The sequence below is a fragment of the Panthera tigris genome, chromosome A1 (assembly GCF_018350195.1).
Source record: "Panthera tigris isolate Pti1 chromosome A1, P.tigris_Pti1_mat1.1, whole genome shotgun sequence".
Lineage (NCBI taxonomy): Eukaryota > Metazoa > Chordata > Mammalia > Carnivora > Felidae > Panthera > Panthera tigris.
The window spans coordinates 132,166,156-132,182,881 of record NC_056660.1 but is presented as its reverse complement, the minus strand read 5'-3'; the positions used below and the strand labels follow the sequence as shown (position 1 = coordinate 132,182,881).

Here is a 16,726-nt window from a genome sequence, read left to right as displayed (position 1 = left end):
CTTTAGGAACTTACAGACTTGTGAACAAGACACAAAAGATTAGAACACAAGTCAGCAGGTTTTATAGGAATAAACTGATGGGAAATCATTTATTTGTTTATGTAGAGACAGAGAGAATGTGAGTAGGGGAGAGGCATAGAGAGAGGGAGACAGAGAATCCCAAGCAGACTCCATGCTGTCAGTGTGGAGCCTGTCACAGGGCGTATCTCACAAACCCTAAGATCATGACCTGAGCCGATATCAAGAGTTGGACACTTAATCAACTGAGACATCCACGCGCCCCTAAACCGATGGGGAATTTAGAGGACAGAACAAATAACTGCCTTGGGGAAGTTTTATCTTTCCCTTTCCACACATACACATGTGCACGTGCACACACACACACACACACACAGCCTTAGATGTTAATTCTCCTCTTTCATTTCTATCCTTTGTATAAAATGTTTTATTATCATTCTTTTTAAAAAGTTTATTTATTTGAGAGAAACAGACAGTGTGAGTGGGGGGGAGGGGAGGGGAGGGAGGGAGGGAGGGAGGGAGAGAGAGAGAGAGAGAGAGAGAGAGAGAGAGAGAGAGAGAGAGAGAGAGAGAGAAGGAATCCCCAGCAGGCTCCACACTGTCAGCACAGAGCCCAATGCAGGACTTGAACTCATGAAACCATGAGACCATGACCTGAGCCAAAATCAAGAGTCAGACACTTAACTGACTGTGCCACCAGGTGCCCCTTATCATTCTTATTAGCTGTTACTAAATAGCTAACAGAACTGGTCTAGAGTATCATGCTTCCATTTTATTTCAACTAGCATTTGTAGAAGGTATTCCAAGTATATTCAAGGAAATGTTACTAACATTAGCTACTTCTAACTTCTAAATGTCTTAGGTTCAATGTTTCTGGGTCTATTATGTCAACTGGATACTTATTCCATATGATCTGTATTAAAAATTTTAAAAATAAATGATACATATAAAGATTGCTTTGGTCTTTTTTTTAATCTATAAGGAAAAAAGCATAAATTTATAAGTTAAGCCCCTATATAGTACCTGGTACTAAGCAGATATTTATTGAATGAATTAAAATTTATATGAATATTGAATACCAGCCACATATTGGCTGGAGAAAAACTAGGAAGGCTGACTGATCTGTTTCTCCCAGGTCAGGGGAGGCATGAAGACATTCTCCTTCTAATTCTACTAGAATATAAGTTCTTTGAGAACACAGTGCATGTCTTAGTCATATTTGTGTTTCTTAGCAAATGTGGAAGAATGTTCAATGCAAAGCACACATGTTGTAACTGTTCAATCAATGAGTTAGAAAAGTGATAAAAATCTAAATTTGTCCTAGAATAACTATTCAGTTCAGCCTGAGACACCAAGTAAATAAGGTAATAAAGCAATCAAGAGAAAGTGCCAAGACAATAAAATTCTTGAAGCCAAGTAATTAAGGGATATATCATAAAGATACTTTGAATCACGAATAGATTGTCTACAGAACATGCCAGTATACTTGGAAAGTCAAGTACACAATAAGACTGCTCTTGCTTCCACCTGCTGGTATGGGAAAGTAATTTTTTATATTACACAGAAAATGTTTAGCAGCTCTAGGAAAATCTTTATGGAAACACTGAACTTTCAAAGTGCTCTTGCCAAGGTAACACAGTACACTTCCCAAAAAAGCCCGTTCACAAAAATGTATATATACCAAGGTCTCAGCCACAAATATTTTGAGTACAGAACAGAACTACCCTTAACATAGAGGCATTCCAGGGTCCTTTATTCTGAGTGTCCTCCAATGTCTAATAAAGCCAAAAGCAATATTTATTTTCTTTCATTGTACAGTCCTGTTATTATACTCAAGCAGCATTTAAACTTGAGGACTAATGGTCACAGTAATTCACATGTGAAAAAATTGCAGATATAAATACACAATCACATAGAAATGAGTGGATGTATCACTGGTGAAACGTGATTAAGATTGGTGGATTGCATCAATTCCTTACTCAAACTGGGGAAAACTGTATGAAGTAGATATGGGACCATTCTGTGTTATTCCTCATAAGTGTATATAAATCTAGATCTCAAAATTTAAACTTTAAAAAAAAAAAGGTGGCTGTGAGACGCCTGGGTGGCTCAGTCGGTTGAGCATCCGACTTCAGATCAGGTCATGATTTCACGGTTTGTGGGTTTGAGCCCCACATTGGGCTCTGCACTGTCAGCACAGAGCCTGCTTGGGATTCTCACTCTCCCTCTCTCTCTGCCCCTCCCCTGCTCGCATTTTCTCTCTCAAAATAAATAAATAAACTTAAAAAAAAAAAAAAGGGTAGCTGAGTGCTGTACACAGCACTTGTGGCTTCTTTAAAGGGAGGGAGAGTCAAGGTATGACTGGTTTTTCCAAAGTATAAAATCCATGACTCCATAAATACATGTATGAGTGAAAAAGGAAGAAGGAAGAAGGGAGAAGGAAGAAGGAAGAAGGAAGGAAGGAAGGAAGGAAGGAAGGAAGGAAGGAAGGAAGAAAAAACAATCTCCTATATAGGAGAACTCCAAATATTTGATGTAGATATTCCATTGCTCAAGAAGGTGAAGATTAACTTCTCTCCTACCTTGAGCGTGGGTTGCACTTAGTGACTTGCTTACAAAGAGGAAGGGCATGGAAAAGCAGAGGAAAGTAACTTTATGGTAGAGAAACCTGGCAAACACTATCTCAGTCATGTAGACATCGTGTACCCCTAAATATGACACGAAAATAAGGGCACTTTACCTCTGTAATCTTCTTCCCCGAAACCTATAACCTTAGTTTAACTATGAGAAAGACATCAGACAAACACAAATTGAGGGATATTGTACAAAATAGCTGTTGGTACAGCTCAGCACTGTCAAGGCTATTAAAAACAAAGACTGAATGATTCTCACAGCCCACGGGAGTCTGAGGAAGCATGCTGATTAAATATAATGTTGATCTCCTGAAAGGGATTCTGAAAGAGGAGGGAAAAATGAGTGAAATCTGAGTAACATACAGAATTTAATTAATAGTAACAGATAAATATTGGTTCCTTAGTTGGTTCCATAGTAATATAAGATGTTAACAATAAGGGAAACTGGGTAAGGGATTTATGGCAACTCTCTGTACTATCTTGGCAACTTCCTATAAATCTGGGACTTTTCAAAAAAGAAAAGTTTATTTTTAAATAACACAAAAAATTTGATGACTAAAATGACCAGTGCAGCTATAAAGTTCCAATCTTGGTCTTACATAATGAAAATAATACTATTTATTGTGGAGCCAGTGCCACATACAACCTCAGTCGTGTACAACTTCCTGTTAGAATTTTATATTATATATTATATTATATATCATACCATACAAAATCTCCTCAAGGAATGAATGATAATTCAGTTTGGTGAACTCTTTCTTAAAATGTTAATGATCCATTTTAAAAAAGAGAAAATGGAAATTTTGCATTAGATTTTGGAATGTAATGGAAATAAGTTCTTATTCCCAAATTTCACTGTAAATAAATGAGAAACGGCCTCTTCAAAGTAATTTTTTCCAAGAAATAGGAATTAAAATTAAAGATATTAGAAAGAGGGGTGCCTGGGTGGCTCAGATGGTTAAGGGCCTGACTCTAGATTTCAGCTCAGGTCATGATTTCATGGTTCATGAGATCGAGCCCCATGTCAGGCTCTGCACTGACAGTGTGAAGCCTGCTTACGACTCTCTCTCTCTCCCCTTCTCCCTACACCCTGCCCCCACCGCCAAATAAATAAATAAACAAACATTTAAAAAACTGTAAGAAATAAACTGCTTAAGGTCATATGAAGAACTATGTGACACTAGAAATATTTGTACTATTGCTACTCTTGACAAATAGAACTTTTAGAGAAGGTTCAGATTACAAACTTGTAAGGAAGGAAATAGTAAAATATCAGGTTTTGAAAAATAAGAAACAGAAGATATTAGTCTTTCTCCTAATGTTTTATATAGGACAAGAGGTTTAATATATACAGGGTTTTTTAAAAAAATTTTTTTAACGTTTATTTATTTTTGAGACAGAGAGAAACAGAGCATGAACAGGGGAGGGTCAGAGAGAGAGGGAAACACAGAATCTGAACAGGCTCCAGGCTCTGAGCTGTCAGTCAGCACAGAACCCGACGCAGGGCTCGAACTCATGGACTGCGAGATCATGACCTAAGCCAAAGTCGGACGCTTAACTGACTGAGCCACCCAGGTGCCCTATTTACAGGTTTTAAATGTGCTATAAATGAACATGAAAAGATTTCTCTTCTTAAATCCTTGAACTAACTTAAGTAAAGCCACCTGCAAATTAAAGTATCTGAAATCAAATGCTGTGTCACAAATGAAATGAAGACTTCCATAATAATTCATTAGTAAATGGCCTACCCACACTCATGGAAAACCACAATTCAAAAAAGACATTCTACTTTTATTTTTCTCTAGGAGGATGAATAAATTGCTTCTGGCACATTTAATTGGTGTTTGGGGTATACTTTTCAGAATTGAAATCCCTACTAAATTACTCAGGAGAGAGACTTTTCTCCACAGTACATTACTTAATACTTAGGCTTTTTTTGGGGGGGTGGTGGTGATCTACAGATGGATATTTTGTTGAATGAATGAGGATGGCTAAATATTTATGCTAGGCCTAGCTAACAACTAGTTTGCTCTTCTTTTTAAACAATGGTTCAGCCACAAAGGGGTATTCATTTTTTTTTTTTACATGTGACAATGGTATTGTGATTATGTATCTTAGAAAAAAGAATTTATCTTTTAGAGTTATATATAGGAATACTTATGACTAAAGTAATATAATGCTGGAAAATATTTTAAAATAATTGGAGGAAGAAGTATATGAAAAGCGATTAACCATGAGCTGACAATTTCGAAGCATGATGAGGGAGGTTCATTTACCAATTTCTGACTTTGGTTTATGATTGAAAATTTACATAATAAAAAAATTAGTAACTTTTCATGTGCCAAGCTCTAGTTATTCTAAATTCAGACATGTTCTTAAAACCAGATGAATGGGGGTGACTGGGTGGCTCAGTCGGCTAAGCATCCAACTTCGGCTCAGGTCATGATCTCACAGTTCGTGAGTTCAAGCCCCGCATCGGGCTCTGTGCTGACAGCTCGGGGCCTGGAGCCTGCTTCCGATTCTGTGTCTCCCTCTCTCTCTCTGCCCTTCTGCCATTAGCGCTCTGTATCACTCTGTCTTTCAAAAATGAATAAAGCCATTAAAAAAAATTAAAAAAAAAAAAACAGATGAATGCAACATTAACATGAATTCAGTATATGAACTCATGCTGACAAGCATATTAAAAGGGAAACTAGGGACACCCGGCTGGCTGAGCTGGTACAGAATACAACTCTAGATCTCAGGGTTGTAAGTTCAAGCGCCATGCTGGGTACAGAGATTGCTTAAAAATAAAATTTTAAAAAAATTAAAAAATAAAAGGGATACTAAATGGAGCAAACCTCAAAGGAAAACAAGAGCTCAGGAATAAATATATTTGATGAGTAAATAAAGACTCACAAATTCACAGTGGGAAGGGGACTTAGAAACCAGCTAGTCTAAATCCTTTAATTTAGGATGAAGGCCAGTGAAGCTAAATCACGGGTAATCAACTATGGGTCTATGTGTCAGCATTTTACTTTCTTGCAGATATAATGAAAGTTACATTATAAATGCATTGTTAGAGAAGATTCAAGGGATGCGGCTTTCAGTGTACCTAAAAACGTGTGGTCAACAATTCTGAGAACAGCTACGAGATGGCTGGCATGCTGCTTCATCCAGTTACAATTGAGCCTCTAGTTGCCACTTGGCCACTGCCAACCACTACTACCAGCACCATTGATATAATAATGAAAATATTTATATAACAGACACTGTTTTAAGTGGTTTACAAATATCAATTCATTTAACGGCCACCCCCCCCCACAACACTGCGACAGAGATTACCGACATTTTGAGAGATGATGAAACGAAGGCACAGACAGATTAAATGACTTACTCAAGGTCACACTATTAGAAATGCCCAGTCACCCAGGCAGTCTTCCCCCAGAGTCAGTGCTGTTCAGTACAATAGTCTATCACCAGTCACTAGGTCAATTCTGCCATTCTCTTGAAGTTACCCACAGCTCCTCAGTGCCTGCAACTGTTCTTTATTCTCTCCTGTCCTTGTTGGGAGACAGGCACAGAGATCATCAGAAAGCATGGCCTGTGTGGCTCTGTGTTGACAGAAGCCATATTCCAATTCTCCTGGTGGTGTGGCTTAGCAACCCCTAGAAGTCAACTGTTTGTACTTATGTGAGAAATAAGAAAATCAACAGACTATGCGAGAAAGAAAAAATAATGATGACACCTTGTATTTCTATGATACACGTACATCCTTAGCAAATTTTACCAGGAGAATAAAAATGACTTCAAGTTCTCTGCCTACAACAAAAGGGTACTCTTTAAAGCAGCAAAGAGTTTTCTCACCAATAAAAGATAAAAGGCAGGTTTTTAAAAAATTTCCTAACAAACATGAAAGATGAGTAATTACCAACCTCAGCTCCTTTAGATTTGGAAATCACATTGAGAGCAAAGGAAAGTACCTACTTGAATACAATACGAGGTCATTTTACTTACTTGTGAAGTCTCGTTATGTCTGTGTACTATGCTAAGTGTTTTCTACGCATTACCTTATTTAATCCTCACTCTAAAGATGAAGCGAAGGCAGGGAAATATTCAATTATTAAGTTCAGAGTCACACAGCTATGTAAGTGGCACATGTGGTATGTGAATCAGGCAATCTTATTCCAGAGTTTGAAACTTAACTATTTACTAAGCTGCCTCTTCCAACCTGAAAATGCTATATAATTGTGGCTAAGTCAAGCTGCTGATTACCAGAATAACAAAATTTCAGAACAGGAGGTCATCCAGAATGATTCTGCTTTCTAGTGGAGCCCCAATGAGATCTGGTAAGGGAGAATGGAAGGAGGAGGGGCATCCAAGATGATGACCACATTTCTGTTTTGCACAGGCACGAGTGAGAGCTAGAGGGCTCGGGAGGAGAAGCAGATTAGAATGTTTCTTTCTTTTTCTTTTATCGGGGAAGGGTGGGAAGGCTGAGAAAATAGAAGCTTTATAGGCATTCGATTTTAGAAGTATGATTTTAACACCAGTAAGCTATCCAAGGATAGATATGTAGTAGGCATTTGGAGCTCAGAAGAAAGTGAGTATAGAGCTAGTTGATAAAGATAAAAGATGGATATGTCTCCAAGGAATTTAATGGCTAGTATGACAGAGAAACATGTAAGGATTTAGCAAATACTGGAGTGCCTGGCTGGCTTGGTCAGTGAAGCGTGTTACTCTTGATCTCGGGATCATGAGTTCAAGCTCCACCTTTAGTGCAGAGATTACTTAAAAACAAAACTTAGGGGAAAAAAAGAATTTAGTGAATACTTATTGATCACTTAGGTGCACCAGTCAATATAGTATTGTAAACGTAATTAGAGTGTTACACCAAGATGTTACAGTCAGATAGAGGAACAATACTCAACTCAGACTGAGGAGTCAGAGAAAGCTTCCTGGAGAGGGGATATGAATAGGAATTACCTAGGCAAGGATGGAATAGGATGTGTGGAGAAGCCTAAAAGCAAGACAAGCATAGTGGAAAGACTAACAGAGGCCCACTTTCAATCACCGGATAGGTGATATTCTAGGAATTACAGCCAATTTGGAGGTTAGAAATGGGAATTAGAGAGAAGTAAGGCTGGAGAGGTTGATAGGCAAGACTGTGGAGTTTTTTAATGTCCTGCTAAAGAGCCTGATCTTTGCACTGTAGGCAATGGGACCTCCTGAGCAAGAGGGTAAGATCTGTAGTTTAGCCAAGCACTCTGGTAGCTGTGGGAGTTGTGGAAGTCAATTTTAGGAGGTAAAGGAGACCAGTTAGGAGGCTTCACGAATCCAGATGGACAATGAGAATTAAAAGTGGGAGAGTAGGAGTGGGAGCTAAAACGACAAATTCAAGGAATATTCAAGTAGTAAAACTGGCAGGACTTTGTGAAAGACAGGATGTCATAGTTTGTAGTTTGGTTGAGAGTGTGGATGGTAGCATTAGTGATGACACACAGAGCATTTACCACTGCAAATGGAAACTGCAACAGCAAGACCAGGCTGGGAGAAATATACTAGGTAAGTTTTAGACACGTTGCTTTTTGAGTGCCTATAAGATATGCCAGGGTGTGGAAGCATGGTGATTTTGGCAACTAGACATAAACCTGATGACTAGGACAGGACCCTGGGGCAGGAGACAAAGATAGAGATGTCTTCAGATGTCTTATTCCTAGAATGGACTGGGACATCTCGGAAAGCATGCAGATTAAGAACAGTGGGATTAGTGTGGAAAAGTAGGGAGAGGAAAAGACTGCAAACTAGCTGGATTGGGGGAAAGTTTTAGACAGGACAGTACGTGTGGAAAAGACTTCATACATGTAGGCTCAAAGAAAGGAGGTTTTAAAAAGAGCTTTACAGCAGACATTGAGAAGAGAAACCTGAGAAAAACTATTACTAGAGGGGCAGGTATCAGTAAAAAGAAGCTTGAAAAAAATTTCAGGAACGCTCATAGTAGAGAAAATTAGGAATTTGTTTCTCTGGAAGTCAAGACTGTGTGGCCAATAGGGTAAATGTTACATAAAGACTAAGTAAGGCAAGGCAGGACTGTAAAGTATATACCTGATGGCAACTAACACCAAAGACTTATCGTGTCATCTGATAAGTGACTCTTTCCTCTCTTACTCTTTAGCGGCCACATGAATCGGCTTCATACTGAATCTGGTAACAACTAAAGGTTCTGAGTTTTTTCCTACGTGCTGCTCTTATGTGATTGTGCTCTCATCTAGGTGTGATTTGTTTAAAAACAGACTTCACATTTAGTATCATTAAGAATCTCCTTATTAGAATGGTGTTCTAGAGGTATCGGGCTGGCTCAGGAGGTCAAGCATCTGACTTCGGCTCAGGTCATGATCTCACCGTTCGTGAGTTCCAGCCCCATGTCGGGCTCTGTGCTGACAGATCACAGCCTGAAGCCTTCTTCGGATTCTCTCTCCTCTCTCTGCCCCTCCCCACTCACGCTCTGTTTGTCTCTCTCTCAAAAATAAATAAAAACATTAAACAAATAATAATAATAATAAAAAGAATGGTGTTCTAGTGAGCTGAGATCCCCTGGAACTTGAAGTTTTCACCTTTACTTAGAGTCATCTGAAAACTTTATCAATAGGTCATCGGTATCCTCTCCCAGTCACCAATAAAGCATTTGTGACTTTCAATAACCACATACAGTCAGTCTTATTATTCAAATCCTTAGGACTACTTTTTTCTACCTTAAATGGAAGGGAGGAAATTATAAGTCACTATGTACTCAGGTGGTATCAAGCATTGTGCTACATGTGTTCATGTACATTAATTCCTGAAATCTTTACAAAAATTATGGCAGGTAGCTAATATTATCTCTAATTTAGGGTTGGAGAAACAGGTTCTGTGAGATTAGGCAAGCATATGAAACCAGGTCTGCCCCAAGAGCCCTGTAGATTGCACATTCTCTTTCTTTTCTCTTTTCCTTCCTTCCTTCATTCTTTTCTTCCTGGTATCATCTACATATACTGAGATTTGTTTTTTCCAGTTTTGTTGAGAGATAATTTATATATAACATTATATAAGTTTAAGTTATAGCACATTTTCTTTCTTGGAGTCATTTCATTAGTCTTTAGCATGTTTGCCTTGGACATTCAGCTTACTTAATATGGCTATTTCTAGATTCTGATAGTCTAGGGATAAGAGAACACCCTCTTCTAAACTTCCTATGTCCAAATCCTACCACCCTTCAAGGATCAGTTATGACCTTGTCCTTCCCTTTTATCTTGGAACTAATCTCTCACTCCCCTGAACTCCCATATCAATTTCTCTATTACTCTGACCCTTGTATTCTAATTATTTATGTATGTGCCTTATCCCATACATAGTATCACATTTATGTATGTGTTTTATGACCCTTAGCAGGCTGTGTTGCCTTGGCTTTTTAAGAAAAGTCAAGGGGCACTTGGGTGGCTCAGGTGGTTAAATGGCCAACTCTTGATTTTGGCTCAGGTCATGATCTCACCGTCATGGGATCAAGCCCTGAGTCAGGCTGTGTACTAAATGTGGAGCCTGCTAGGGATTCTCTCTCTCCCTCTCTGCCCTTCTCCTGCTCATGCTCTCTTTCTAAAAATAAATAAACTTAAGAAAGGTCAAAATAGGACATAGCCTTTATAAAATCTACTTCTGCACTTACTGTATAAGTATTCTTGAGGCTAGCATTCATTGGACTTACTCAATTTCTCTTATATAATAAATCTACATGATAAATTTATCATACAAACAGTACCAGGAAAAACTGTGTTCTTGATATTTCTTAACTAGATATATTCCCTTTGCTCTTACTGCCAGAAAGCTTTCAGTAAAACTCTGGACCCAAATAAATCAACAAGGCTGAAATCCTAATGTTCTTTTTGATTTTTTGTCTAATATTCTTCTCCTTTTATTCTATTAATGTGTATTTTTAAGGTGAGCAATCACAAAGTAATTCTGGTAAAGAGGCGACCACGAAAAGATTTCAACAAGCAAATAACGCTAACCTAGGTGCTTTGCTTTACACATCTATTCTTGTGGGATTTAGCAGTTCATGGCATATAGTAACTGTACTCAATTGATATTTGTGGCACGAGTGAATAAAGATTTTGAAGTTATATACAGGTTTCAATTAGCCACATTCTACTACCCACCATTCCTGTCATTTTACAATTTTTCAGTGTCATTAAGAAGATTTTTGATGGGCTGTTATACACTTTAATGAGTAGCCTTGTGTCCTTTTTGTCATGCTAAGCAAGTTTTTCGTGTTTTTACTTCTTCTCAGCTACCTCTGTGCATGGAAGTATAGTACCTGCAGCACAGGGTCTATATCTAGTAGAGCAGGCATGAGATGTGTTCCAGAATGGGAACCCATCATCATGGCTTCTTTGGGTTCTCCTGGGTACTTTTTCCACCAGATGGGGCAAACTGCATGTCATTACCTTCTTGGTCTGACCAATAAGTACTTTTGCTGCATACGTCCAAAACAGGATTATGTTCTGTTCAGTGCCACGTTTCACCAGCCCCAACTAACTTCCAAATCACACAAGTCCAGAGACTCTGGCTTCCGTGTCCTCGGCTGACCTCAGGCTCACACATGAGAAGTTTGCCTTCTGTTCTTTCTCAGCTTGGTTGCTTCTGACCCAGTACTTCAGAGGCTGGCACCTCCCCTGATCTCTTCAGTATCCAAGTTGACATATTTAGAATGAGCCTTGCTCCCAGAGTATTTATTAAATTAGACTATTACTCTTCAGACCCATTAACTAAGTCTGTAGGGTACCAAGTCACTGTGTGAATATCCTAGTGATGATAAGAGAATATGACCAATATTCTTTTAATATGGCTTTTAATATATGGCTTCTCTTCTCTCATACCCACCCAGCATGTACTAAAAATATACCCATGTACTAAAAATATATACCCAGCATGTATATATTTGTTGGTTAAGTTTGCTTCCTATTGCATATTACTCTACTCTGTAATTTCTTATCACAAAACTAGGTCTAAATTAAAACTTAGACATAGTACTTTCCCCTGGCAACTGTGTTTTGGGTAAAGAAATTTGCAAGGTTTAAATATTTACTTTCTACTTTTACCTGTCCTTGTCATATCAAATTGCCAAATCCAGGCCTATACTCCTTATATATCAGCAGCGAATGCTGAATTTTCAGTTATTACACTGATGACAACTTTCCATTCATTCATTCAAAAAAATATATTTATTAAGCATCTACCATGTAAACAACACCAGGTTAAGTGTTGGAGATACAGTAACAAACAACAACAAAAAAGGTTCCTGATCTCAGAAAACTTGTCAACTAGAGAGGAAGGCAAACAATACTACTAATATGTGTGCTCTGGAAATACAGTATTCAAAGGGACCAAATTTAGTAGGAGTCACGTAAGTTCGTTCCGAGGAAGTACAAAGTGAGCTGATATTAACAGCACCTATTACAATCTAACTACTTTAGAGATTTGATTACTATCTGACTCCTTGAGCAGAGTGAGGGCAGGAACCCATGTGAGCAGGGATAGTTTCTTTTTTCTTAAGTTTAAAATTTTAAATTCCAGTATAGTTAACATATAGTGTTATACTAGTTTCAAGTGTACAATATAGTGATTCAGCAATTCTATACATTACTCATTGCTCATCAGGATAAGTATATACTTGATCCCCTTCACTCATTTAAGTCATTCCCCCATCCACTTCCCCTCTGGTGACCATGAGTTCATTCTTTCAAGTTAAGAATCTATTTTTTTGGTTTGGCTCTTTTTTTTCCCTATTGTTCATTTGTTTCTTAAATTCTACATATAAGTATAATCATATGGTATTTGTCTTTCTCTGACTGACTTATTTCACTTTGCATTATACTTTCCAGCTCCAAGGGATAGTTTCTTTCTTGTCCACAGCTGTCTTCTCAGTTTAGCACAGCACTACCATGGATAAAATACACTATGTTTTCTGAATGGAAATCAAATGGAATGTATCTAGAATGTATAAATACTGCTCAAATCCAATATGAAAAAATAAACAACCTAATAGGAAAATAGACAAAAGATACCACAGGCATAAAATACAAATGTCAAATAAACATGAAAATACACTCTAACTCATTAGCAAACATGGCAATACATACAAAACCCAAGAGATACCATTTTACACCAAGAGCTGCTAAGGATGGAGTATCAATGGCTATACATGAACACTATACAGGTAGAGGGAGTAAATTAGTATTACCACTTTGGGAAAAAATTGGACATCATTTGGTAAAGTAGAGAATGCACAGATCCCACAAGAGAGCAATTTTTCTCTTAGGCCTATATTCTTGCACATATGTATCAGGAGAAATTACAAGAATACTCATAGCAATATTGTTTATAATAGCAAATAACTGGGAATAACCTATAAATACTCACCAACAAGACAATAGATAACAAATTTTGGAATGGTCACCCAGGTAAAGATCTTAACAGCAGTAAAAATGAACCACAGCTATGTAAAACTAGTTTCATCAAGTGAAACTAAACCATATATTGCTAAGGGAAACATAGATTTGTGTTATGACATTATAAAGAAAAGGAACAGGACTATAAATGTAAATTCAGGACAGTGGTTATCTTTGGAATAAGGAGAAGAGATATGGTCAGAAAGGGGCACATAAAAGACTTAAAAGGTACTAGATGTATCATTTTAGATATACAGATACTCCTTTTTCATTCTTTTAACTGTAGATATATACATTTTTTGTGTATAATACTTCGTAATAACTTTTAAGATGAATGACAAGTATTAGCCAGGCTGTGGAAAGGTAGGGAAAGAGAAGAATGTTCCAAATAAGGGATCGGCTGTGTTAATTTAAGAAGAGGAGGTAAAGACATGAACTATCTGCCGAAAACAATGAGTTCCCTGAGTGAGAGGAAAAGCTGGAAGAGCTTAGTGTTCAGACTGTACAGGGATTTATAAACCAATCAAAGAGTTTTGATTTTATCCTAAGGTTAAGGGCAAACTAAAGAATTTTAAACTGGAGTATGAATGTCACATTTGGATTGCATAAAGATCTCTGTTTTCATAAGGAAAGTATATTAATAGGAAGCAAAAACTGAGGCTGTGACTCATGATGAGGATTTGGGTCATAGGGGTGGTAATACAAATAGAGAACAGAGAAAGACTTTAAACCTGGTAATTGATGAAAAAGGTAGAGACAGAAAAAGGCCAGGTCAGCTCCCAGACTTTTGACTTCAGTAAATGGTAACATTTGTTGAGACAGAGAACAATGGCAAAAACAGATTTATAAGATTTGTAAATCTGGTTTAGGATAAAGAGATACTGAAATTAAACAATAACATAACAAGTGCTCAATAAATATTTATAAAATGAAAATGACTGAATGTAAGACTTCTAAAAGGAATTACACAATTGGTAGTTGGAATCTAATATTCATTGATTTCTCTTTCACATAAATAATTTGTGCTTCTCTATGTTGTACCATGGTATAAAAGAATTCCTATGAAAAATGAAATCTGAAAGTCGTATATATGTATAAATTGCAGTGTTACAATGAGAAGATCTAAATAATGTAGCCCTTACTGTATGAATGTTATGCAGTATAGCAATCAGACTATAACTAAAAGTTGTGATTATTTCAGTCACTACAACCATACTTAAGATGTGGGGCAGGAAAACCCAGAAGAACCCACCAAAAAGTTGCTAGAACTGATAAACGAATTTAGTAAAGCTGAAGGATACAAAATCAACACACAGCAATCTGTTGTACTTCTTACACAAGTGATGAAAGAGCAGAAAGAGAAATTAAGAAAACAATTCCATTTAAAATTGTACCCAAACCAGTAAGGTATGTAGGAATAAACTTAACCAAAGAAGTGAAAGACCTGTACTCTGAAAACTATAACAAACTGATGAAAGAAACTGAAAATTACACCAAGAAATGCAAAGGCATTCCGTGCTTATGGATTGAAAGAACAAGTATTGTTCAAATGTGTATACCACCCAGAGCCAGCTGCACATTTAATGCAATATATATCAAAATACCAACAGTATTTTTCACAGAACTAGGATAAATAATTCTAACATTTTATGGAACCACAAAAGACCCTGAATAGCCAAAGCAACCTTAAAAAAGAGAAGTGAAGCTGGAGGAATCACAATTCTGGACTTCAAGTTATATTACAAAGCTGTAATAATCAAAACAATATGGTACTGGCACAAAAATAGACACATAGATCAAAAGAACAGAATAGAAAACCCAGAAATGAGCAGTGTGAGATGCCTGGCTGGCTCAGTCAGTAGAGCATGCAACTGTTGATCTCCAGGTTGTAAGCTGGAGCCCCATGTTGGATAGGGAGATTACTTAGAAATAAAATCTTAAAAAAAAACAACAACACAGAAATGAATTCACAACTATATGGCCAATAATATTCGATAAAGCAGGAAAGAATATCCAATGGGAAAAAGAATGTCTCTTCAACAAATGGTGTTGGAAAAACTGGACAGCAACATGCAAAAGAATGAAATCAAGCCACTTTCTTACACCACACACAAAAATAAATTAAAAATGGATTAAAGATGGGAATGCAAGCTGGTGCAGCCACTCTGGAAAATAGTATGGAGGATGCTCAAAAAATTTAAAATAGAACTACCCTACAATCCAGCAATTGCACTACTAGGTATTTATCCAAGGGATACAGGTATGCTGTTCCGAAGGGACACATGCACCCCAATGTTTATAGCAGCACTATCAACAATAGCCAAAGTATGGAAAGAGCCCAAATGTCCATCGATGGATGAATGGATAAAGAAGATGTGGTATATATATATACAATGGAGTATTACTTGGCAATTAGAAAGAATTAAATCTTGCCATTTGCAACTATGAGGATGGAACTAGAGGGTATTATGCTAAGTGAAATGAGTCAGAGACAGACAAATATCATATGACTTCACTCATATGAGGACTTTAAGACACAGAACATGAACATAAGGGAAGAGAAGCAAAAATAATGTAAAAACAGGGAGGGGACAAAACATAAGAGACTCTTAAATATGGAGAACAAACAGAGGGTTACTGGAGGGGTTGTGGCAGGGGGGATGAGCTAAATGGGTAAGGGGCACTAAGGAATCTACTCCTGAAATCATTGTTGCACTATATGCTAACTAATTTGGATGTAAATTTAAAAAAATAAAATTAAAAAAAATTGAAATCCCACACAAAAAAAATGGATTAAAGACCTAAATGTGAGACCTAAAACCTTAAAAATTGTAGAAGAGAACACAGGCAGTAACTTCTTTGACATCGGCTGTAGCAACTTCTTTCTAGATATGTCTCTGGAAACAAGGGAAACAAAAGCAAAATAACATATTGGAAACTAAAAAGCTCCTTTACAGTGAAGGAAACAGTCAATAAAACTAAAAGGTAACCTATACAATGGAAGAATATATTTGAAAATGACATATCTGATAAAGGGTTAGTATCCAAAATATATAAATAACTTATCAAACTCAACATCCAAAAAACAAATAATCCAATTAAAAAATGGGCAGAAATTTGCAACGACATGGATGGAACTAGAGTGCATTATGCTAAGTGAAATAAGTCAGTGAAAGATAAATACCATATGATGTCACTCATATGTGGAATTTAAGAAACATATGTGGAAATTAAGAAACAAAATAGATGAACATAAGGGAAGGGAAGGAAAAATAATAAATATAATGATAGAGAGGGAGGCAAACCATAAGAGTCTCTTAAATATAGACAACAAACTGAGGGTTGTTGGAGGGGTATTGGGTGGGGGGGGATGGGTTAAATGGGTGATGGTAATTAAGGAGGGCACTTGTGATAGGCTTTGTGTGTTATATGTAAGTGATGAATCACTAAATTCTACTCCTGAAACCAATACTACACTATGTTAATTAACTTAAATTTTAGAAAAGTATTCAAAGAAAAAAAATTTTTTTAAATGGGCAGATGGCATGAATAGACATTTTCCAAAGAAGACATACAGATGGTCAACAGACACATGATGGTCAACATCATTTATCA

General features: G+C 37.1%; 1 protein-coding gene across 5 annotated transcripts in view; it reads right to left on the bottom strand.

Annotated features, from left to right (window-relative positions):
• The window catches only part of NLN (neurolysin), a 122,908-nt gene that overhangs the window by 91,888 nt on the left and 14,294 nt on the right, over positions 1–16,726 (bottom strand). The window lies entirely within an intron of this gene.